The following is a 24,445-nucleotide window of genomic DNA, read 5'->3' as shown; positions in this document are numbered from 1 at the left end:
ATCTATCAAGTTAGAATTTTATTGGTCAGTTTACCTATGGAATATAGATGTATTACTGGTACTGATAGATTCAGATATTTAAAAAGTCATCAAAACTTTCTTTTGTGTTTTCTCTAATCGACTTCATTCTTAGGTGAACCCTCCCTGTATACTGGCACATTGGAACAATGGGCCTTACAAACTTACATCCTCCTAGATAACAAACCCTGAGAAAGTCCTCACTGTCTGACGAATAATGAATACAAAAATGATGGGTGTGATTCTTAGTTGGTCAAACTTGGGCAAGTATAAATCTCTAAATGAATCAATGCCCTACTCTGATTTACTAGGCAGGGGTCAAACACAAATATAATTTATGGAATGAGAGAAGAGGGGTGGTTTTTCTAAAGGATATTTTTATATTAAAATAGGAGAGAGAGAGAAACAGACAGTCATTATATTGGACAAACAAAACAATAATTTCACACCACAGAAAGGTTAACAAAAAAGAAAAGAAAGAAGAGAAAGAAAGAAAGAAAAAAAAAGGAAAGAAAGAAAGAAAAGAAATTCTTTTAGCACTATAAATTCGTAAAAGGTTCTCTTTTTTTTTTTCTATCTGTCAAAACCCTTCACATCCCATCTCAACTATAATTTGTTTTGTGAAGTTTTATCCCAAACTTCTGGGAAGAGCATGTCATTTTTACGTCTGTATTTCCCAGTTCTTTGAAGATACTTCCATTTTTTCAAACGCCATATTGTACTGCAATTGTTTGTTTACCACATCTTCTCCAATACACTCTACCTTCCTCAAGGGAGGACCACTCAGTATCTTCTTCTTGTGTATCCTCACATTGAACACATAGGAAACATCTTTAGAAATGTTTACTAATTGCAGGCATGGCTATAAAAGAAGATGCAAACTGAGTGAAAGGGTAGGAACAGTTCAAGACATAAGATGTCCAGGAACTTTCTGTTCACCTCATGAGATTGAGGCCATTCATAGAGAAAATAGATGGCCACTATCTCCTACTACCCCACAGTGGTACAGTAAAGAATGTAGGCCCAGTGTGCTGGCTCACGCCTATAATCCCACCACTTTGGGAGGCCAAAGCAGGAGGATCTCCTGAGGTCAGGAGTTCGAGACCAGCCTGATCAACATGTAGAAATCCCCTCTCTACTAAAAATACAAAATTAGCCGGGTGTGGTGGCGCATGCCTGTAATCCCAGCTACTCGGGAGGCTGAGGCAGGAGAATCGCTTGAACCCAGGAGGCGAAGGTTGTGGTGAGCAGAGATCATGCCATTGCACTCCAGCCTGGGTAAGAAGAGTGAGACTCTATGTAAAAAAAAAAAAAAAAAAAAAAAAAAATGCACTGGTTATAATTCAGACAAATAAGATCAAATATTATTGATAGAAACTCTTATTGACAGGGGAAGCTATTTAAATTTTCACAGCCTCCAGTTCATCACATGTAAAACAGGGATTACAACATCCATATAAAAAGCAACTTAAAAATACAATTTAAAAGTATATTTGAAAGGAAACAGTGTCAGGCTTTCAGTGTGTGTTAGTTTTGCTTGCCTTCCATGCATCTTCTTCACCTCATTACCCTTTATTTAGTGACATCTGTCCCTTGAAAGGCTCTTTAAAATTATGCAGCCAACTGCTAGGCTAACTTCTTTTCTAAGCCAGGCTATGATTTCATGACATTGTTTTATTTGAATTCTCTATTTTGACTTTTGGAGCATCACTGTGATTTGCTTCTGATGTAGTAACAGCATTCTTTTGTTTGTTCAACCTGTAAATTTGAAAATTTCTCCTGAACCTGTCTTCTCAGCAGGTTTCCTCCACTTTGCTGGAAACAGAAGTTGGTGACTGTTCTGAGTGCAGAATGCTGGAATGAAATTAGACAGCAGTCCATGCAGATATCTTAGACATGGGAAGAGTTTGGGTAATGATGCATCCAGGGAATATGTACCACCCACTGTATTGCTAGGATTACTGCAGATGACAGAAATACACATCTAGACAGTAACAGACAAAAAAGAGCTCCATGGGCTAATGTGATTTTTAAAATTCAGGATGATAAAATCATTTTATTTCTTTTTTTTTCTCCCAACACCTCTCTTCTTCCTTTCTCATTCCCCTCCATCCTTTGCCTCTTTTATTAGCTTTATTTATTCAGATAGTCTGTATGAGTAGAAAAAAATGGAGTTGGTAACTCCTTGCTTTCAATATTCTTGCAGCTTTTTAATCTCAGGAAGAGAGCTCCCTCTTCTCCTCTCCCTCATTTCTGCTCCCTGTTTTCTCCCTGTATCCCACTACTCTCAGCTTTCTATATTAAATCTTATAGAAGAGCTATGACTGGCCCTGCTTGGGTCAATGTCTAGCCCCCTGATGAATTCTGTTGCATACAGAAGGAAGGAATGAAGTGCCATGATTGACCAGGCCTGGGTCAATGGCCTTTCTTTGCTGCCAAAGGCTCTATGACAGACAGATCTATTGGAATTCCATGGCATGAGGGAGGACACTGGAGAGAGACATGTATCAGACATCCACTTACCAATGAGAACGCTCAGTGTCCTTGGTGAGGTCACCACACTCATGGGGATTTTTACATAACTGTATTAAGGAATTCAGACCTCTGACAATCTGAGATCTTTCGAGACATACTTCTACTCCAACACAATTCAGCAGCACTCATGGGATGGATCCCTTCATGAGAAGGGTGGTTTAGCCTAAGATGATGCTGCAAGGAAGCCTGATACTTCATAAAAAATCTTTATTATCATTATTATTATTATTATTTTTGAGACAGAGTTTTGCTCTTGTTGCCCAGGCTGGAGTGCAATGGCGCAATCTCGGCTCACTGCAACTTCTGCCTCCCAGGTTCAAGCAATTCTCCTGCCTTAGCCTCCCAAGTCGCTGGGATTACAAGCATGTGCCACCACGCCCGGCTAATATTGTATTTTTAGTAGAGATGGGGTTTTTCCATGTTGGTCAGGCTGGTCTCGAACTCCTGACCTCAGGCCATCTGCCCCCCTCGGCCTCCCAAAGTGCTGGGATTACAGGCATGAGCCACTGCGCCCAGCCAATTCAATGTTTATTTTCACAAATGTACAGACTTTAATTTTTTAGAGCAATAGTAGGCTTACAGAAAAATTAAGTGGAAAGTGCAGACAATTGCCATATGCCATCTCAGTCCCTCCCATCCCCAACAGTTTTCACCGTTATTAACATCTTGCATCACGTAGTACATTGGCTACAATTGCTGAGTCGATATTGTTATATAATATTATTAACTAAATCTGTAGTTTACATTGGGGTTCACTCTTTTTGTTGTATATTCAGTGGGTTTTGACAAATACAGGATGATGTGTATCCACCACCATGGTATCATAGATTTCACTGTCCTAAAAATCCTCTGTGTTCCACCTATTCATACCTCCTTCCTCCACCCCCAAGGCCCTGGCACTGATCTTATTACTGTCTCCCTAGTTTTGCCTTTTCTTAAATGTCATGTAGTTGAAATTATACAGCATGTAGCCTTTTCAGATTGATTTCAGTTAGTAATAGCATTTAATAATCCTCCAAGTCTTTTGGTAGCTTGACAGCTCATTTTTTATTATCATTGAGTGATATTCCATTTTATGGCTATACTACAGTTTGTTCACTTATTGAAGGATGTCTTGGTTACTTTTGCATTTTGACAATTGGGAATAAAGCTACTATACAAATTTTTACACAGGTTTTTGCATGGCTATTAGTTTGCAACTCATTTGGGTAAATACCTAGAGGCATGACTGCTTGATTACATGGTAAATGTATGTTTACTTTTGTAAAAAAAAACCTGTTATACTATTTTTCAAAGTAGATGTAATATTTTGCATTCCCAATGGCCGTGAAAGAGAATTTCTTTTGCTCCACATTCCTTCACCATTTGATGTTGTCAGTGTTTTAGATTTTAGCCATTGTAATTGGTGTATAATTGTGAAGACATTTTATTCCAAGTTTTGTCTGTTTTCATTCCCCGTGACTCTGAATGACTAGCTTATCACTTTCTTCAGTGAGACACAATTATTACCTGTGACCTGGCTAAATGGATTCTTCACCTTCATCCCAAATAGTACATCTTGCAACAAGGTAATGTACAACCCTAGACTTCATTACATTCTTATTGCCCCAAAATATCTTATAGGGGCCTTGGAATCTTCATATTTCACAAGCTCCCTCAGTGATTTTTGGGAACATCGGATGCTATTGTGACTTTTGTTTCAAATCATTCAGCTTCATTTCTTGTCCATGGGCTTTCCTGGGAGAGCCCTACATTCTCATCTTTGTGTTCTGAGGCAGCACCACTCTCCCTGGACATAGATTTTAAAGCAGTAACTTCAAGACTCTGAGCCCCCAGTTCTTACTTTGCACAATAGCACTGACACTACCTACCCCGAAGAGCATCTGATAGGATTGAATGAAATAGCTGATATGAAGGCCTTTGGGGCAGAGGGCAGCAGAAATAGCTGCTCAACCAGCTGGCTTGTTCCTTCCCAATTCCTTGGTTTTCATAAAACTGTTTGTGCAGCTGATCACACCAGTGCCTAATTCTAACAGTTGCATTACCAAGCCCTGGTTGAACCTGTTTAAAGCCCTTTTGAGTCCATACGCCTTACCTGACACTTCCAAAATTAAATAAAATGGCATGGAGAGGAGGGCAAAAACTAATCACAACTGGACTTATGTTAAACCTGCCTGGCTTTTTACGTCTCTGTTTGCTTCATAGAGTGAAATTAAAGCAGGCCGAAGACTGCAAAACAAATGAGGAGATACTTTTTTTCAATCACAAAGACTTTCATATGTGTATTTTAACAATGCTTAGGCATAACGTGTACATTAGACAATCCTTATAAAGGGAGATTCAGACTTGTTCTTTGAGTTTACGTGATGTTCTCAATGAGAAGAGACCAGGATAATGATCCACCCCAGTCTTCCTATTTGGGTAATGAATGAAAAAACTGTAGTCGAGAGAGAATAAGCAAGCTCACACTGCCATTAGTGCAAAGCTGGGAGCTAGAACTCCTTAATTTGAGGACACGGCACACATTTACTTATGTAACAAACCTGCAGATTGTACACATGTACCCCGGAACTTAAAATAACAACAATAAAAGGTAAAAACAAATAGAATAAAGCAAAGTCTTCCCTGACATCTTTTAATTGTGGGTTTAGGTCTAGGCTCTGCATCTGAGGTCTTCCGCTTCCATCTGACCATGCTCCTTTTTGATGTCCCTGTTGTCTGTGCCACCTTTACCCTATCTCTTTGCTTAGAGAATCAACTGTTGACAGTTCAGGTGTCCAGCTCTGCTTCCTGGCTTCTGATTTGATCTACCTTGGTTACCCAAGGGCTGACGGTGGGCAAAGGTATCTTGTTGATGATATGACCACAACATACCTGTGTACTTCTCTCCATTAAGACCCTTGTCTCTCTGAGTCCCACCCAAAATGTTCTCTCCTACCTTGTTGCCTTGGAAGAAAGCACTTCGTCCTCCATCTATGAAAGTGACTTCTCAGGATCATATCCCAACACCGAAGCTTTCCTGTATCACTCCTACTTTATTTTGCAGTTATTCACTTAACATATTTTTATATCTATGTACGATTGAAATATACTCTTTTTGGTGTACAGGTTGTTATGTTGACAAACTCCTAGACATTTGTAACCACCACTGCAATAAAGACAGAATACTGAGGACTGACTTTTAAACTAAGTCTGTTAAATGATATTTAATTCATTTCCACATTTTTTATTACTAGAATTTATCTTCCAATCATGGTTTCTGAACTGAGTGCAATGAAAATGATTTGTTAAAAATTTCCAATAGTAAAGGGATGTGTAATTTTATTTGCCATGGGCAGCCTGTTTGCCCATAAGATATCATTTTTTTTCTATAGGCAATTTAAAATAGTCAAAGCATCTCATGGATTCCTAATACTACCTCAATAATATCTAGATCAGGTCTTAGAGCTTTTAGTGTGTCTGTTCTAGAACTGGATAAAAATGCTTTCTTTAAATACCTTGAGGTTATTCCAAGGGATCTCCCTGTGGGGGCACTTGCAAATTGTCAAAAAGTTTATATCATGGGTCTTGAAGATATGAGGTATTATTCCTGGCACAATATTAGAGTGTTTCTTCTATCAAGTCATTTTGACAGCTAAGTCGGTATTGATCTCTACATTCTCAAATATCAAAACCAACTTGTCAGTGATAAAAAGAAAGTGGCCAGAGACCTCCCAGGAATTTCCTGCTAGAAAAAAGAAAAAAATCTTGCTCTTTGCTGTCCAAATGCTCAGCATGTTAAACCTCACTTTGAATCAGTCTTTCAGACAGATAATGAGGTGGTAACACAATACAAGACTGTAATAAAAACGGATGGAGTGAAAAAGAATTCCTCAGGATATGAACTGAGATATGTATACAAACCAGGCTGTAATCATTAATAAAACTCTTTTTTTTTTTTTTTTTTTTTTTTTTTTTGATCTCACTCTCAATCTTTCTTTCCTGCGCAGTTGGATACTGGGATTTTTAGGAAGGAATAACACATCAAACAACACATCTGCATGGTTTATGAAGGTGTCAGACTAGAGTTGGGTTTTAAAATGGAACTCCTTTGGCATACTGCAATAAGGAGATAAGATACTTTTTATAGATTGCAAGAATTTAAATACTTTGAGTTGCTTTCACAGAATGCTCTTCAGTTTTAATAACATCCAGTCATTCTTATTTTGCAATGAATGAAGAAGAAGAAAATGAATGTGTCATGCATTGCAATAATTACAGAGAGACTATTTTGAAAATAAAATAAAGAATAAAATCATAGTTTTTCTTATGTTTTTAAATGAGAGGCAATGTGGGGCCAATCTCATCCTATGTCTTCATTTTACAAATGAGAAAACAAAGGTCAATTGATTTGTTCTCTGTAGATATACGACCCATATATTAGGGGACTGAGCGTCTTTTGACAACCTTGTTTTACCCTAAATGTAAAGAATATGGAAGTTAGTGGTTGTTTAGATCAGAATGGTGGTCAGGAAATAGAACCTTAAATATAACCATAAGTTTGTGAGGCTGTTTTTCCTAGAGAAATTAATGCTGAGAGCAAAAATAATCGCATGAATAGACAGAAAGTAGTAGCAAGTCACTTCTAACATAACCAAGCTCCTCCATACCAGGTGGGCAATCTTGGGCAGGTTTGGCCCTCTTTAGGTTTCTTCTTTTTCTTTTCTTTTATAAAACTAAGGGGAGATATTTACTACACACCATACAAAAATTATTTTATAAAATCTATTCTATTTGAATAGGTTAGCTTTAATATAAAACACTAAAGTTTTTGGAAAAATAAGGGGAATATCTTCATGAACCTAAGGTAGACAAATAATTAAGAGACACAAAATGATGAATGACATACTTGAACACACTAAAATTAAGAACTTCTATTGAAAATGGTAACACTTTAGAGAGTGAAAATCCGAGATACACAACTGGAGACTATATTTACATCACATATATCTAACAGGACTTGAATCCAGAATATATAAATGACTGCTACAATGAGGAAAAAGCAGACAAACCAATTAAAAAAAAATAGGTGAAAGATTTGAACAGGCACTTTGTAAAGCAGGATACTAAAACGTCCAATTAATACAACAAAGAGTGCTTAATTACTCATTAGGGAAATACAATTAAAATCATAATGTGATATTGGTATACCCAATTACAATGGGTAAAATGAAAAAGACAAATGACACCAAGTGAGGGTGTGGAGGATATGGAGCAGCTAGATCCTGATACCCTGCTGGTTGGACTTTAACTTGGTACAATCTTTTTGAAATATAAAAGTCCAGAAAACTAAAGCTGAACAAAAAGATATGTCTTATGACCTAGTAATTCTATCCCTAGTCATATTACCCAACAGAAATATGCACCTATGTGTGCCAAAGGCATGTATAAAAATGTTCGTAGCAGCCTTATTTGCAATAGGCAAAAACCGGAGATAATCTAAATGTCTATGTACAATAGAAAGGATAATGACATGGTATATCCATGCAGTAGACTATTGCACAGTAAAGAACAGACACAAACTACAACTAAACAGAACAGTATGAATGAATCATACAAAATAGCATTGAGGAGAATAAGTCAGTTTTCCCAAAGTACCTATTACTTTATTTTACTTATATAGAGTTCAAAAATAGTCAAAAAAAACTGATGAAATTATACATCAGAAGAGTGGTTAATCCTTCTTAGGATGCAGCGGCTGGAAGGGGGTGTAAAGGGATTTCTAGGGTTCACGTCTGGTTCATGTTCTGATACAGGCACTAGTTATGGAGATATATTCATTTTCTTAAAATTCATGGATTTGTGTTCTTTTCTGCATGTTACATCTCAACAAATTTGAAAAATAGTGAGGTAAATCAGATTAGAGACTTTCTGACCCAGTAATTATCAGACTTTTTACAAAAAAATTTGAGGGAATTTACTAGAAAGACAGATTTCAGGACTTCGGGGAATATTATTAAGATCACAGTTGCTTGTTTTAAAATATGCAACCTAGATAATTCTAACTCAAGTGGGTTCTTGGACACATTTTGAGAAATGGTGTGATAAGAAGTCTTTCAACTTTGATATTTCTAAAGTTCTGTGGGCAACTAGCAGATGAAGCTAATCAGAAAGCCATGACATTGTCTTCACTAAAATATTTGACTGTAGAAGTCACCATGGAAAATATCTCGTCTCCGCCACTGCAGAGTTTGCTGTTTTCAAGGGGGCCACCCTTCTTGGGCTGTGCTTAGTTTAACATTTTATAGAGATCTTGGAAGCAGATCTTTAGGGATGGGTAAAGTTCTGACAATGAGTATGAAACACTTTTTTAAAAACATTTTTGGCATTTTATACTTTTAAAATTTTTAATTGGTGCATAAAAATTGTACATATATATGGGGTTCATTAGATATTTCAGTACATGCAAAAAATGTGTAACGATCACATCGCGGTAATTTTAATATTCATCACCTCAAGCATTGATCATTTCTTTTTGAGAACATTCAAAATCCTCTCTTCTAGCTCATTGAAATATGCAATACATTATTGTTAACTATAGTCACCCTACTGTATTACAGAATACTAGACATTATTCTTCCTTATTTAACTGTAATTTTTGTACCCATTAACCATCCTCTCTGTATTTCCCCCTCACCACTCCTCTTTCCAGGCCCTGGTAACCACTATTCTATTCTACACTTCAATGGGATCAGCTTTTTTAGCTACCATATTTGAGTGAGAACATGCAATATTTGTCTTTCTGTGCCCAGTTTATTTCACTTAACATAATGTCCTCTAGGCTCATCCATGTTGTTGCAAATTACAAAATTTTATTCTTTTTTTGTGGCTGAATATTTCATTGTGTATATATACCACAAGTGTTAAGATACGGAACCCATCCACGTGTCCGTCGATGAATTAATGGATGATGAAGCACTTGTTTTTTAAGAGAAGCTTTAGGTTTATAACCAAATTGAACAGAAAGTGCAGATAATTCTCAAATCAAAAGTGCAGATACTTTCCATATACCCCCTGCTGTCACACGTGAATAGCCTCCTCCACTACCAATATCCTCAGGCAAAGTGGTACATTTGTTATAATCAATAAGCTTACATTAGCACATCATTATCAATAAAAGTTCATAGTTTAGGGAATCACTCTTGATGCTGACAGCCTATGAGTTTAGACAAATGTATAATGGCAGGTATCCACCATTATAGTATCATACAAAGTAGTTCCACTTCCTTAAAATTCCTTTATGATCCTCCTATTCATCCCTCCCTCTCTTGTATCCCCTGGCAATTACAATCACTGATGTTTTTACTACCTTCATAGTTTTGCCTTTCCCAGAAGGTTGTATTGTGAAAAACATATAATATATAGCCTTTTAAGATTGGCTTCTTTCACTTTTGTAATATTCATTTAGTTTTTGTAATATATTTTCATGGCTTGATAGCTTATTTTGTGTTTGCAATGAATAGTATTCTATTGTCTGGATGAACCACAGTTTAAGTATCAATTCACCCATTAAAGGACATCTTGACTGCTTCCAAGCTTTGGCAATTACAAATAAAGCTGTTATAAACATCAGGATGCAGGTTTTGTACGGCCATAAGTTTGTAGCTCCCTCAGGTAAACATCAATTAGTGCAATTAATGAATTCTATGGTAGGAATATGTTTAGTTTTATAAGAAACTGCCAAATATCCTTCTAAGGTGGCTTCATCATTTTATATTCCCACCAGCAATGAATGAGAGTTCCTGTTGTTCTGCATCCTTGTCAGCATTTGGCATTGTCTGCGTTTTAGATTTCAGCCATTGTAATAGTGAAGGTATGGATAATTTTTCAGGCGCAAATCATTTTTTCCAATCCAGTCGTTGAAAAGAATGTTACAATTCATTTCAACACAAAAAATTTTATGACATTTTTGAGAAATACGTTTGGAGTCTGGGGGAATACAACATCACTGGGACTGTCTTCACTAAAAAAGCCCCAGAAAGTGGGACACTTTGCATGACTTTCTACAGAGGCAGCAACTGCAGCATCAAAGGATGCTGCCAAGAACATTTATCAATTATGATTACCACTAATAAAAACCTCTACAGTCTAGTGATGGTAGGGAACACTGCATTTTGTTTACTTCTCTTGAGACAATAAGAAGACCTTCAATATATTTTGCAGTAAAGAAAAGCATTTTATGTTGTTTAACATAGAACTATTTTCATTTAATTCCTTAATATGTACATCATGGAATCTACTGGTTTAATACAAATGCTAGCAAAACAAATTTCTCTGCCCTACGTTGGCCAGATAGAAAGGATGGAGACAGGCAAGATGAGAGAAGTAGTAACGGGAAGTGACTTCATCCATCAGGCAGTAATGGGAAGATTCCTTCTTTGGCTGGAATTATATTAAATCAGTGAGATAGCCAGACTCGGTGGCTCGCGCCTGTAATCCCAGCACTTTTGGAGGTCAAGGCAGGTGGATCGCCTGAGGTCAGGAGTTTGAGACCAGTCTGGTGGTCTCAACATGGTGTAACCCTGTCTCTACTAAAAATACAAAAATTAGCTGGGCTTGGTGGCAGGAGCCTGTAATCCCAGCTACTCGGGAGGCTGAGGCAGGACAGTCACTTGAACCCAGGAGGCAGAGGTTGCAGTGAGCCAAAATCGCACCACTGCACTCCAGCCTGGGCAACAAGAGCGAAACTCCATCAAATAAATAAATAAATACATACATACATAAAATTAAAAATTAAAAATTTAAAAATTTAAATCAGTGAGATAACAGATTATGTATAACTTATCAAGCTCTTTGACCACAGTAATATGTGTGCCATAAATTAATTTAAGAAGGAAAATGATTTTTGATGTTTAAAGGAATTAACCAAATTGGTTTGTCTCTACCAATCTCTTCTCACTTTCTTGTCTCGGGAGAATAAAATTTCTTCCTTCTATAATTCATCTATCCACAAAATCTTGCATTGTTTTATCTCTTGGCCCCTGAGTGTTCCTGCTTCATTAATAGATCTTTTCCCTCTACTTCAACATTTCTTCTTCAATGGCTCTTTCCAGTCAGCATGTAAATATACACAAGTATTTCTTATTGACAAAAAAAGTCCTGTCTATTCTTCTTTTCATTCTTTTGTTCATGTTTGTCTATCCTTCCCTGCTAAACTGCTTGAAAGAATATGTAGCCACACTGGAATCACTTCCTTGCAATTCAATTCCCAAGTTATTGGCATTTGGTTAATACCACCATTATACCTCTGAAGTTTCTCATTAAAACTCATCAAAGACTTTCTAGTTGAAGAATCCAATAACTAATCTGCAATTGCTATTTTAACTTGAGGTTTCTGGGATATTTAATTTTATTGATCTTGCCCTCTTGTTAAAATTCACTTTCTCTTTGGACTCAGCCACACCAGTTTTTCCTGGTTCCCTAGTTACTTGCAGTAAGGGATTAATTTTCCAGGCCATAACTTTCAATAGAGAAAATGTGCTAGTCACTTTATTTCTTTGAAGATAGTGTGGAGAGAAGGATCATGCAAATGTCCCCCTTATCCTGTGTCTTAGATATTCATAAGGAAAGCACAAAGAACTAATCTACTCACATTGGGGATGACTTGTCTTATTGATGAGAGAGTAAAGATCCCTGATTTTATTGGCCAGAAGGTAAGTTCTTAGTCCTGAAAGGAAGTTCATGGATCCTTCTTTTTCTGCCCCCAGAATTGAGTCTCGTCGACTCAAATTGTGCTCCTTGTCTTTGGGTAGGAAATAGACCTATTCTCTCTGCTCCTTTCCTTCAGTTTCTCACTTTTCTACTACATAAGTACGGCAGATCAAGCCTGTTTAAAATAGAGAAAAATTGACTCTTTTCATTTTTTTTTTGGTAGGGAGGTGGTTATTGTCTGAGACTCCTACATAGCTAGTAGGAGATTTTTAATATTTTGGCTTTAATTTCTAAATAGGTTTTAAAAATATATGGGTGAACATCATCACATCAATTCAAGAAAACAGGGACCATTCTAGGTAATTCAAATTTAGTACAGGTAATTAATTGGTGATGCAAGGGCTGAGAAGCCAACTAAAGCATGGTGAAAAACAAACAAACAAACAAACAAACAAAACACAACACAAAAGAGACTTTAATAATGTTGAGAAGTTGCTAATCCTCTGGGAATGGAGGGACAAAGGGAGGAAGGAGGTGGTGTTAACAGAACCCATGGGCTAGGTCTGTTTAGCAGGAGGCAGAATCAGAAAGAAGGCTGCCCCATTCCAAAGAGAAAGAGAGCATCCAGTTAGAACCTGGAACCTTGATGGAGACTCAGCCAATATAATAACATGACTACAAGCCATAGAAAAAGACGAAGAAAAATTTGGCTTCTTTCTTTGTTCCTATGCCCTCCGTCTTCCACCAGGGTAACTCATTGACCAAATATAGCCAGAAGCTCATTAGTGTGGTAGCACAGAATCATTGTTTGTAGGAAATATTCAGGGATAGTACTTTAGGTAGACTGAACTTGCTGAGTAGTGTGTTTTAAGCATCACTGGCACATGAATAATGGAATCCATTGATCCCCATGTAGCTGCCTGTGTCTTTTCTCCACTGGCAATAACTTGGAGATCAGAAGGTGATGAATTTGCACTTTAAACTTCTATACCTTCTTCTTGTCAATTTTGAGTGTGTGATTCTCTAGTTCTGCTATATCTAAATATTGATATTCCGAAGACTATCTTCGTGATTTAAATTTCCATTTTGAATTAAATTGTCATGCTGAATCCTGTTAAATAAGCAGGAGGGTATTAGCCTATGGCTGTCTATGAACTTTGAGTTCTTACATAACAAACCATATTCTAAGTATGCAAACAAACTGAAGTTTAACTTAGGAATGTAACAAAGAGCAGAGTTTCCTCCAATCACATGCACCTGGGTTTCAACCAATCACAGGGACCAACTCATCACATCATGCCCACCTAGTTGTAGCCAATCAAGTGTTTCTCTACTTTGCTTCTATGTTTGACCCATAAAAGCTTGAGGCTCACACTACTGGATGGAGCTCTCTGCACCTCTTTGCTCTGAGTGCTGCCCAATTCATAAATCTGTTTGCTAAAGTAATCGCTGCTAAATTTATCTAAAGTTTCTTTTTTTAACACTCCCAATATTGACATGCCCATCTTTGATCTATTTTCTGAATTTCATTTCTATAATTTCTACCGTCTGGTTGACTTCTTTCTACAATATCTCACTTATGGGATAAGTTGGTACATTCAACTTAACATATCTCAAACAGAAAGCATGTTGTTCTCTATTTTGTGTCTTTTCTTTTGCTGCTCATCTTAATAATGGCACTCACATTATCCCACTTGTGTGATCCAGGATCTTGGAAATCTCTTTTACTTATCTTCTTTTCAAATTATTCAATTCCTCAAAGGAATTGAATTATATACTCTCTATATACTTATATAATCATAATATATATATGAATTATATAAACAATTATATATAAATTATAAACAATTATATACTCTCAAAGCATCATTTAAGCTCTGACCACTCTACATTCTCATCGTCTCTCCTATCTCTGTTGTTGATGCCCTTTTTCAAGCTCTCATCTTCTTTCATCCATGTTATTGCAATACCTCTAACTCTCTTTTGTATTTCCTATGTTCCCCTCCTTAGTCCATCCTTGATATGAGCTATCAGCTTATCTTTTCAAACAAATCTTTTCCATGACTTATCTAGTCATTTTCCTTTCATTGTTGAAAGCCTTCTTCAAAGTTTTTCTGTGATTCTTAAAGAGAGAATGTCCAGTCATGTTGCCGTATCATATAGTGCTTTTCCTTCTCTGCTCCCTCAGCAGTAGTTTCATTTCTCATGATTGCTCCATACATGGAATATACGAATCTATGTGCTAGAAGCAGAGCAAGGATGTGAAAAGATAGATCACTGGGAAAGGTTTTAATTTGTGCCATAGTGAAATAAGAAGCCAATGAGGGTTTTGATTATAAAGTTATTACTGTTATAAATAATCAAGGATAGAATCAAAGAGGCCTGTAGTAATCCAGGTGAGATATAATGGTGGCTCAGACCAGGGCTCTGGTATTAGATATGGTGAGAGATGATTATATTTTTGCTACATTTTGAAGATGGTGCCAACATGACTTCATGAAGGATTAGATGTAGGGCATAAAACAAGGATTAGATGTGGGACATAAAATAAAGATAAAACAAGGATGGGGCATGAAACAACAGCCATTCCAAAGATTTTGACCTGAACAATTAGTAGGTGGAGTTGCTATTACTGAGATGAGGAAGAGGAAAGGACTGAATCTAAATATGTTAAGCTTGAGATATCAATATTTGCGTGGTGATGGTGGTGATGCTGTGTAGGCTTCTTGTCCTTGAAGACATAGCTGAATTGTCAACTCATCTCAGAAACTACAAGCTAAAATGCATCCTTTTCCACAGGCTCTCGACACCTAAGATAGTTTCACAAATTTTAAATTTTTGAATAATTGTAGATGAATGAAAAAAAATAAGTGAAAGGGAAATGTTTACATTTAATATGAGAATAAATGAGGTAAAGCAACCAGCATAATGTCTGCAGAGAACCACTTTGCCCATAGTTCCACTGTTCCTTAAGTGGCTCAAATCCAGCGATAGTTGAGAATATAACAGTTAGGCTATCTCATTCTTATGTGAGACAACTTTGATGTGCCATTTTAACTACAGAGATCCCCATCCAATCTATCAAGGCTGTCATTGGGTCCGCATTTCAGTTTGAATTTTCCCTCAGCCCAACCCTGCTTCCTTTCTTGTCCTGCCACAGGTGTTAATCCCAAGACTCCCTAACAAAAGTCTGCTTCCAAAAGAAACAAACCTCTGGAGTTGACACTAGGAGTGATCTGGGACAGTAGTTCTTCAGGCAGCACTTTTGGCCTGGGCCATTTACTGGCTAGCTGGTAGTGAACATGAAAGGGTTGTAGGTGGAGAACAGACAGCCCCTGGCGAAATATAGTGGTCCAACTGTTAAACTTTTACTCACTGTGAATTGGGATGTATTGGACAGAAATACAGTAGCTCCTGCAGTGTACTGAATCACCGATTAAAATGGAGGATATAGTAACTACAAAAACAATAGAAGATGTGGCTATTTTAGGATCCTGCCACTCTCTAAATAAATACAGTAAAGGGCTGAGAGTGATTAATGAACGACTGAAAGTCTGTAGGGAAGCCAGAGGGCATCTTTGGCAGCAGACAAATAAGTTCTCCTCTCCTGTGCAAGACAGCAGAGAACGCTAAGCCACAGGACCAGGATTTACTAGTCAGATTAACTTAAAACTAAAGCAGATCTGCTATGCCAAGATCAGAGTCTAGGTTGGATAGAGGAAGATTAGATGTTAAACTTGTAAGAGCAGATTCTGTATGACAGGAAAAACATGGAATAGGAACAGCTAAGTTGATGAACCTGAAAATCTTGATTTTATATATTTTCCTGAATCTACTGAGCCTACAGCAGTGGCCCACACTGCACAGTTGAAAAGCTAGGAAGTTCCTCTTGCTGGAAAGCAATTCCGACATTTCTCCTCTGAAAGATAACAAGTTTCCTCTGGTTGTCACTTCACTCTCATCCTGGACACTAGACCTATAAGAGCTTGAGATGTGCTGAAACTGATAAGAGAGTCAAAAGTCCATTCCCTAAAGGAACTACATGCAAAAAGGAACTACACACAAAGAATAATAGCAAAATTTTTACAGGATGTGTAGAGTTGGATTCTAAGTTTACTCAATCAAGTAAACTGTTTGATTTTAACTGCAGAGCCCCTTGTGGGGTGTTTTGTACAAGCAGTACTTCTTGACTTCCTCCTCTTCCTAACCTTTTCCCACTCTCCAACAGGCATTGATTCTAAGAGCATTCCTTAACAAACACTCTGCACCCTAAACTCCATCTCTGAGTCAGGGTTCCATGGAAAACCAATCGATAACACGCATAAGGAAATACTTGTAATGACTCCAAATGACTCCAAACATTACATGCAAGTACAGAATGCACACTGTAGAGATACATATTTGTGTCCAAATCAGAAAAGACCTATTTGAGACCTGTCAAAAAAAAATAGAATTGACAGCCTCAAAAGTAGAAAGAGCCATATCATGTGAGTAACACAGGCAAGGACAAGAGGATCATGTAGAGAGTTGGCTTTGCATTAATATGTATTTCAAAAATTAAATTACAAGCTCATACCTGCAATCCCAGAACTTTAGAAGGCAGAGGTGAGAGGATCACTGGAGTCTAGGAGTTCAAGACCAGCCTGGGAAAAATAGAGAGATACTGTGTTTACAAAAAATTAAAAAATTAGCTGGGCATAGTGGCGCATGTCTGTAGTCTCAGCTACTGGAGAGATGGGAGGATCTCTTAAGCCCAGGAGTTGAAGGCTGCATTGAATTGTAATCATGCCACTGCACTCCAGATGGAGTGTCAAAGTAAGACCCTGTCTCAAAAAAAAATTTTTTTGGGGAGAAAAATTGAGCTTCTTTAGTAGCTCCACTAGATTTCAAATTCTGTAAAAGGTTTTGCTCAGGTTGAAGTAGGTCAGAGGACTTGTAGCTCTTCTTTCTTGGTCTTCCTTTTCCTTTTTGTGGATCCTTGAGTCATTTTGTTGGAGCCCTAGGGTTCCATGGAACACACTGAAAATTGCTGGTGTAGATGTTCTCACTGCTTCTTTCTAATTCGGTATTCTTTCAACTTATGATTTAATGATTTAGTGGGAAGTAATTCATCAGAAAGATGTGAAACAAAAAGATATCACTCGGGTGTATGTGTTATGTCCTAAGCATTGCAGTTGTCCTAATTAGTAATTCATATATTCAGCATATGAACTATGATATAATCACACGTTTAAATATGCAATCATTTCTCGACTTGATTGTAATAACCTGTCTATCAGAAAAAGACTTTTCCCTTCATTGCTATGTTGACTAAATGTTAAATTAATCATGGACCCTTGCCAAATCTGCTTTTTTAAAAAAAGAACAGCAAATAAATTGCTTTTCCAAGACTGAATCATGCTGCTTCTCTTCCAAGAGCATTTTTGTAATTACTTCTTTGATTACCCAAGTGATAATATCAAGATAGATTCTTAACCTTTATACTAGGCCTTTGTGTGCAAATACATTGGAAAAGATGGCCAATGATTTAACACTCCATGCAAGGGGGCAGCTATAAGTACTCCTCCAGTTCTCTAACAGACTGAATGGCTTCTGATGGAACGAGGAGATAACAAAGGGAGAAATCTTGGCAGGAAAATTACTTTGCTTTGAATCCTAATTGCAAGATATCTTGAAACAGCTAAAATTTCACATTGAGGTTGTTTCAAATGTGCAGAGATTCAAAGTAAGACAAAAATCGCTACAACATGTAGCTATAAAGAAATAAAATATGGGAGCCGGGTGCAATGGCTCACACCTGTAATCCCAGCACTTTGGGAGGCGTAGGTGGGTAGATCACCTGAGATCAGGAGTTTAACACCAACCTGACCAACATGGTGAAACCCTGTCTCTACAGAAATACAAAAACAAGCAAGCAAGCAAACAAAGAAACAAAAACATTAGCCAGGGATGTGGTGGCAGGTGTCTCTAATCCCAGCTACTTGGGAGGCTGAGCCAGAAGAATCACTTGAACCTAGAAGACGGAGGTTGCAGTGAGTGAGCTGAGATCGCACCATTGCACTCCAGCCTGGGCAACAAGAACAAAACTCTGTCTCTAAATAAATACATACAATACAATAAAATAAAATATGTGGATCTACACCAGGTGCATGAAAACTTATTAAAATCACACTATTTTAGAGACCTCGCAAATTTTTGAAACTTTCATAAAGAAGTTATTGAACATCATCGAGAAATGGAGTTATAGGTTTTGGAGGAGAATAAGAACTTGTTTTTTAATTTTACTTTAAGTTCTGGGGTACATGTGCAGAATGTACAGGTTAGTTACATAGGTATACATGTGCCATGGTGATTTGCTGCACCCATCAACCCATCATCTACATTAGGTATTTGTCCTAATGCTATCCCTTCCCTAGCCCCCCGATCCCGTCAGGCCCTGGTGTGTGATGTTTCCCTCCCTGTGTCCATGTGTTCTCCCTGTTCAACTCCCATTTATGAGTGAGAACACAGGGTATTTGGTTTTTTATGTAATTGAGTCCATCTACCTATTTTTACAGATGAGAAGACAATTTTATTAAGAAGATAAGTGACTTATCCATGGTTCTCTATCAAGAATAGCAGAACCACACACAACCATCCTTTAAAACTAGTTTAACCCATGTGTTACATTGCAATTTTGGGTGAAAATTGACTTAAATGTATGATTTTGGAATTGAAGACACTTTAACTGTGCTTTTGCTTCAAAATTCTTCACTTCTATTTTCTTTCGAGACTTTTACATTTCCCACAATTGGATTTACTTAAGAAGTGTGCTCAGGATATGAAAAGAATAAGCTGATCTCCCTGGGATGAGGCCCTCACCTTTTGGGTGAGTCAGACATCAGTAATTTCCATATTGTGGTTTGAGGCTTGAACATGGTATCCTGATAACTCAGACAAGAAAGAAACAATTCTGTTCCCCCTGTAACCTAAAAGAAGACACACTAAGAAGGTGTTGAAGACTAAGACAGAACAAGGATCTCATTCTATGCAATGGGGAGGTGATTCTTAGCAAAAGCAGCAGCAAGGACAAAGAAAATTCAGTCCCCTGCCAACATGTTTAGTTCTACTCCAAAGGAGGAGGGTGACTTATCCAATCAGGTGGGAGTTTCAGATACCTCTCAGATGGATTTTCAAGAAAGGACTGTGTACCCAGCTGTGTGGAGTGGGCATTCTTGAGAGGGTCCCTCTGCTAGCCCCTTTAGGATCAACCTCTCCACTTTTAAGCCAAAACCATGCTTTTCTCAAGGTGGTCCTTGGTCAATGACTGAGTGAGGTAGTGGTAGCCTATGACATGCCATTCTTGAGGTAGTCCCCTAAAAATGACTGTGCAAGGTGATGATATAAGGGCTTGTTTCTGCCCCACACAGGACTTTTATACCAGCCATTCCTTGCCACAGAGATCTCCATTGAGCTGGTAGAGAGTTTGTAAGTTCTGCGTCTGATCTGATCACTTTGCCAGAACAAACCTTCCTTATCACATTTTCTTTTATAGATGTTAGTCCCCAATAAGGCTTTCCTTCTTAGCTTTGTCCACGGTCTGCTTCCTGCGGAATCTGATCTGCGACAGTTGATAAAAGTAGGAGGAAGATGAGGTTTTGTACGGGGCCACTGCACCTGTCTGGCAGTGAGGATAGCTTCTTGGGTAGCAGGCGGAGCACAAATAGCCCCTGGCGCAAGGTGACAATCACATTTTTTAAATCTTACTGGTGATGATTTAGGAGAATGTGGCAGTGGAGGGAGTAAACTATCCAGTGTGATGATTCAGACTTTGGGGGTGATAACAACCATGAAGATAATTAATGAATTTGTATAGTTGTTACTAAGTTGCATTGCTCCCATATACATGGATAATAAGATGATGACAAGTAAAACCAAACCAAACCAAACAACAACAACATAAAAACATTTGAAAACTAAGTGTGAGAGTGAGATAGTCTCTTCGGTAGCTTTTAAAGAGGCCCTCCTCTCACACGATGACAGAGCAATAAAAACAGAACAGTATGTACTGCATTGAATAGTTAGCATAGCTTAACATCAAAGAGGGCTGAATGTTCAACCAAAGCAGGCCAGTTATGACAAAATTGGAGGCTCTAGTTGGGAAAACATGCGACCCTGACACATGAGATGGAGAGATCTGAGTAGGAGCCATGTCCCAAGGAATTAACATTTCAAACTTCTCTGAATCTTATGAGTTTGCAGAACTGCCTTCTCTGCACCATCACCCACTAAGAGCTACCACTTCACCTGTGCAGGGAGATAACGCAGAGAGGCATTTCCTCCTCAAGCCAACAGGTGCCTGCTTCTGTCAAGAAATGCCCTTACCACCTCCACTGGCCATCAGGGTTACTACTCACGGTTAAACAGCAACCACAACCCCAACCACTGAGGTGCTGGGATTCCTAAGGGAGGAAAGAGACCATAACCCAAAGGAGCTCAAAGACATAAACAGCATGAACTGACAGTGGCCACAGGAGTACCCATGAGACTAGATTCTAAGGGTATTAGATCAAATTCAAGGGGCAGGCGCATAGGATTTAATAAAAGAGAGTTTATTGATTAGAAGCCATTCTCTCAGGATTCCAAATCTTGGTAAGCATCCCAGAGGATGTATCAAACTTGCAGCAGACATGGCTTCTATAACCTTGAAAAAGTGATATGCGTACTGAGCAACATTGAAACACTTGAGTTTCTGTAACAGATGGTAGGAAAAGGGATGAAAAGGCTCAAGGAAGAGGGCATGCATGAACGGTTATATTTAGATGATGACAGAAGACTTATCTGAGGATTTTATTTCATAGGAACACACAAGAACAGACTGGTAAGTGAACACCAGTATCACTAAGTTCAATGGTGGCTCTCTCCTCAGGCAAGAGCTGGTAGCAGGGAGATTGTCATCCAGTTTGGCTTATTGGTAGCCATGGAGATGAGAGAGATACAACAATAGATGTCAAGTTAGATGGCTCTTAACTACCAAATCCAGTAGACTGCAATTATCATAAACTTCAACAAGGACACAGTGGCAGCCAGGGTGAAGTACAGAATTATGGTAATGGCAAATGGAACACAACATCTCTAGAAGCAAAACAGAGGGGTAGACAGCAAAGCAGCAAAAATACTTCTCTCTCCTTCTTTCTCTGTCTTCATTTTATTAATATCTGTATATGCTAAGTATATAGCAATAGCAAGAGAAGGGGGCTGAAGGTGGTTTCTCTGATAAAACATCATAATCTTTTGTTTAAATTTCAGGGCAAGTTTGTAGACCTGAAACCCACTGACTGAAGAAATGCCCAGGTTCCCAGAGGGAAGGCTGCTGTAGGAAAATGACATGCATACATTACAGTAATTACCCTGAAAGAAATCTATGAGTGTTTATATAAGTGACTGTAGACTTGGTAAAGGGGACTCAGGCATTTCAATGACAAATGTACAAAAACTCCAACTTGACATTGATACTAAGAAACCCAAGGAATCATCATAGCTTCTCTTTTTAAGAGTGAAGTCATTTGAGAATCAAGTAATAGATTAAGTCTCGTAAAAAACTGGACTTGCAGTGAACAGTGGGTCCATTGATTTTTGAACCAGCCTGTGGTCTTTTATTCCAGTCCTCTAATGTATGATGGGATTGACATTCTTGGAAGGTTCAGCAACCATACATTATGGCTTTGGGCTGTGAGATAAGAGCTATCATGCTGGAGAAGGCCAAGTGGAAGACTTTAAAATCGAGTAAAATCAAGACAATGTCTTTATTGAGGAGTGTATATGGTCAATCATGGAGATTATTGTCACTCTTAAATATCTCAATTGATTGGACATTCTGGCTCCTGGATGAATTCTGGATAACATCTGTACACAACTCAATCTTACCCTTGCAGAAACTAGGTGAATTCTATAGAATATTTGTGGACAACTCAATCAAGTAGTAGTCCCAATTGCAATTGCTATGCTGAATGATGTACCTTCTAGAGAAGATCAATAAGGCTTTATGGTATGCAGACATTATTTGGTAAATACCTTCTTTCTTATACTAATTGGGAAAGAGGATAGGAAACAGTTCTCACTCATATTCATTCCTATGGAATGGATACAATGTATATTTATAATTTTTCTACTTGGTAAGTTGAATGACCTATGGACTATTACACTAGTCTAAGGAGATCTGAATCTTCTGGATATCCCCCCAAAATTGTGTTGATTTAGTCAACAGATAACATTATTCTAATTGAACAAGATGAGCAAGAGGTGGCTGGATGGTGGAGATAAACTCTACTAATATTCAGGAACCAGCTGCAGCCACTGTGCAAGGTGGCAACAGAAGGGCTTAATCGTTTCTGCCCAACACAGGACTTTTGTATCAGCTAATCTTTGCTCCAGAGATCCTCATTGGACCAGTAGAGACATTGTCAGATCTGCATCTGATCTGATCATCTTCCAATTAGGTTTTTATCATCCAGTAGTCAGGGATATGCAGGACATCTCCTCCTGCATAAAAGACAAGTTGCATCCCCTACATCAGATATTACATCACCTACATCAGAGAAGCTATCATAGTATCTAACATCCTGTTCTAATTGTGGAGGGAATAATTTCCACAACTAGTAAAATACAAGTATGATCTATATTCTTGATGAAATAGAAGTCTTTGAATAGGGTTAGGATCAGGAAAGGGCTGTAGCAAGTCAGACTAATCATGATCATAGCAAGCCATGGAGTTTGATAGACTCTACAATACTGGACATGTAAATGGTGGAAAAAGATGTGGTGTGAATCAGATGGCAAGCTCCAATGGGAGAATCCAATGTAGACCACTGGAGTTATGGAGAATAGCCATGTCATCTATTGCAGAAAATTAAATTAAACCCATTTTGAAAAACAGCTTCTGAAATGCTACAGAGCCATGGTAGGAACATAATGTTCGACCATGCAACACCAAGTGATCATGGACCCAGAATTGCCCATTAAGAGGTAGTTTCTAGTAAAAAAATTGGCTTGGTTTGGAAAAAATCCATCATGAGATGGAAATGTAGAAATGGTAGGTTAAGGTCCAATCGTAAGCATGAACAGAGGGCATCAGTAACCCAGGCTCCCATGTCACTCACCACTATTGCACCAGTGCCCCTCCCTCACCTCACTCCCATTGTCATCTTCACTTAAGAAAAGTTTGGCTTGGTGACTAAAAATAAATGGCAGCTGCATTATAGACTCAGTCAGAGGTGACTTTGAAAGAGGGGAAGGGCAGATCTTCATGGAGCAGAAGGTGATGACATCAGTCATCTGCCTTGTCGGAAAGGAAATGTGGCACAAGGTAAGAAAATATATGGATTTATAAGCAATGAAAAGGCATATGAAAGTGGGTACAAAGTGTGAACAGTAGATCTCATGTTCATGGCACCACTTTTGCGTGTCCCTCACTGTAAAGTGTCTCTCTCTCAGTCAAATGCTGTATTTTGTGGGAGCCAATGACTGCGGATCAGGTACTCCACAAGCCCTGGAATAATGGTGATGGCTGAGACCCTATGAGTAGAAACACCAAACTCATATCCAGAATATGTGTCTCGCCTGTGTAAATAAATAAACAAACCATCCAGGAAGGAAGCGTCCCAATGCTGCCAACTTTTCTTTCTTTCTTAATTTCTTTCCTTCTTTCTCTCTCTCTCTCTTTCTTTCTTCTTTCTTTCTCTTTTTCTTTCTTTTCTTTCTTTCTTTCTCTCTCTCTCTTCTTCCTTCCTTCCTGCCTGCCTGTCTTCCTTCCCTCTTTCCTTCCTTCCTTCCTTCCTTCCTTCCTTCCTTCCTTCCTTCCTTTCTCTCTCTCTCTTTGTTCCTCCCTCCCTCCCTCCCTCCCTCCCTCCCTTCCTTCCGTTCTTTTCTTCCGGGACAAATTAGCCTCTTTAGGAACTAGAACTCTGCCAAGTGCTCAGAATTGGTCTCTCTTGCTGGCAAATTAGGAACTGAGGCAGCAGTAGATCAGCCTTGGCAAGCAGGAGTCCATGCAGTTGAACCCGTTACTAACCTCTGTCTCTTCCATCACAACCATTTCCTTCATATGTCCATCCTGCCAGTGTTGGGGTGGACATCAGCAATAGCTGTTTAACATTAACTGGCCAAGTCATACTGTCTCCTTAGTTGCTTGTTGCATTTTCAGTGCTGGAAACATGCTAGTTGA

Source organism: Macaca nemestrina, chromosome 18 (genome assembly GCF_043159975.1).
Source record: "Macaca nemestrina isolate mMacNem1 chromosome 18, mMacNem.hap1, whole genome shotgun sequence".
NCBI classification, from domain to species: domain Eukaryota; kingdom Metazoa; phylum Chordata; class Mammalia; order Primates; family Cercopithecidae; genus Macaca; species Macaca nemestrina.
This window is presented reverse-complemented; position numbering follows the sequence as displayed.